Source organism: Emiliania huxleyi, assembly GCF_000372725.1.
Source record: "Emiliania huxleyi CCMP1516 chromosome Unknown EMIHUscaffold_174, whole genome shotgun sequence".
Taxonomy (NCBI): domain Eukaryota; phylum Haptophyta; order Isochrysidales; family Noelaerhabdaceae; genus Emiliania; species Emiliania huxleyi.
The window spans coordinates 173,136-175,447 of record NW_005200844.1 but is presented as its reverse complement, the minus strand read 5'-3'; positions in this window follow the sequence as shown (position 1 = coordinate 175,447).

Genomic DNA, 2,312 nt, shown 5'->3' with positions numbered 1-2,312 from the left:
GCCGATGCGGGGTGGGCTGCCGGTGGCGGGGAGGCTTCGGCTGAGGGCGACCGAGCGGCGGAGCCAACGTGCCGCGGTAGGGACTAAACGACCGCTCGCGGCCACTCCGGTGCTCAGACCAAACGCTGCTCAGCGGCTGTGCGCATGTTGGGAGGCGTGAGGAGAGCGCCGGCGGAGGTTCGCCTGCACTAGGTCGGACTGGCCGTTTTTGAGGAGGAAGGAGCCCAGGCTGTAGGCGAGCAGCACGAAGCCCGAGACCGAGATCACGTTCCCGATCGAGAAGCGCACTTCGAACGGCACCTCGGTCACGAGACCAGCGCGGACGCCATCCTCCTTCTGCATGAGCGGCCTCCGCGCGCGCAGCGCAGCGCCGCGCCGCGCGGTGGCGGCGGCGGCAGCGGCGGCGGCCGGCGCCGCGGCGCGCGCGCGGAGCGTTGGCGGCGCGAAGGCAGCCGCGCCGGCGCAGCCAACGAGGAGCAGGAGGAGTCGGGCACTCATCGTTGCGCAATTTCCTGGTAACTGCGCAAAATCAAAAAAATCCCCTTGGGTGTAATGCGTCCCCATACCGCGTTGGTGTCCCAGTCGTTGGTCGGACTGTGTTTCGCCTTCCCATCAATCAATCAATCAATGACTGCACTCCAAGTGCTCCAAGTTGGCGGCGCGAAGGCAGCCGCGCCGTCCTCCCATCCCTCCCTTGAATTGTCTGTTTTCTTCGGAGAGGCCCATGGGTGTACCTGTGCACATTCTGCTGAAAACGCCTGCTAAAGGCCTTCTGCACATCTGCGAAAGGCCTTCTGTACATCCGCTAAACGTCTTCTGTACATTTGCTAAAGCTTGCTAAAGGTCTTCTGCACATTCTGTACATCTTGGCGCGAAGCGGGGCGCAACGCGGCGCTTTGCGCGCCCTTTGCAACGTCTCCCGTCGTGTCCGGCAATCACCCTCATAATGGCGCCGCCGTCGTGGATAAACCGGCAAAGCATGCCAGGCGATCTCGCGATGCGGTTGCAAGCCTTGGCGCTCCCAAAGCCCCACCCCAAGCAAAAGGGGGAACACTGCATTCAACCATATGCGAATTTCGTTTGCTATTCGCCGCTGACGTGCATATCGAGAACACGCGCATCGGGCAAATGGACACTGCGCATTGCCCCAAGGGGCGCCGCTCGCCGCGCAAGCGGCCCGCGGATCCGCACTCATTTGGCTTGCCGCCCGCTCGGACCGCCCGCACCTCCGACGACGAGCTCGACTCCATCGCGAGCCCCAACTATCAGTCCACCGCGCCCGCCAGCCCTTGCTCCCGCCCGCTCTCTCCCAGCTTTGGTGACTCCTTCTGGCTCTCACCGCCGCCGATGATCGCGGACGCGCGCGAGGCGCGGTACATAAAGCGGTCGCGGCAAATATCGAACGTCGCCGCGATGGAGTCCATGAAGCTGTGCGACCTCGCCCTCTACGACGGCGCCCTGCCGGGTGAGCCTCCCTCGCCCCAGACCCGTCCATGACCTGAGTTCCTGACTAACCGCAGTTAAAATTTCCAATCCCCAGGCCCGGTGGCGCCGCTCGCGCGACGCCCCATCCTCAGCGAGGCGACGGGCCGCATGACGCCGCTGCTCACGTGCTGCACGTCGTGGGCCGATAGGGATTCGGCCGATGCTGCGTCGGTCCGAGCCTCGACTCCCCCTTCCGGGCGGAATGCCTTTGAAGCGACCGGCCGTCTCATCAACTGCCACGCGCCGAAGCTGCGCCGCCCGACGGCGGTCCGGTCCCGGGATGCTGCCCCTTCTCGTGGTCGAGATGATGCGCGTGATGCAGCCACGTCGGCGTGGGGCGCTGAGTTCCGGGTTCCCATCGGGCGCGGCAGCGGGGCTTTGGGAAAGGCTTCGCCGACCGCAGGCGGTGACGGAGGGGCGGAGCGCTCGGCCGGTCGGGCCGGGGGGGGGGAGTGGCGCGATGCGAACAGAGGTGTTGGCTGACGCGACGCAGCTCGCAGGCCAGCTGCCGGGGTGGCCCGTCTGGCGGTCTCGTCTGGGTCTGTGCGCACTGCCACTGGGGCGCCACTTCGCGGCGTTTTCTCAATTCTCATGAGTTCTCATCGTCATGGCATTTGGCATGTGATACGAGGTCTGTCTTTCATCACTTGAAAAGCCTACTCAAAGTGGGGCGCGGACGCACGACATCCTTCGGGCCGTCTCGCTCGGCTCGGCGCAAGCGCTCGACAACACTCAAGTGTCAAGAACCATAAGACAAAGTAGAAAATCAAGATGCACGCGCGGAGCGCGCGCACCGCACGCCGGCGCGCGTCGAGCGCGCGGCGGTG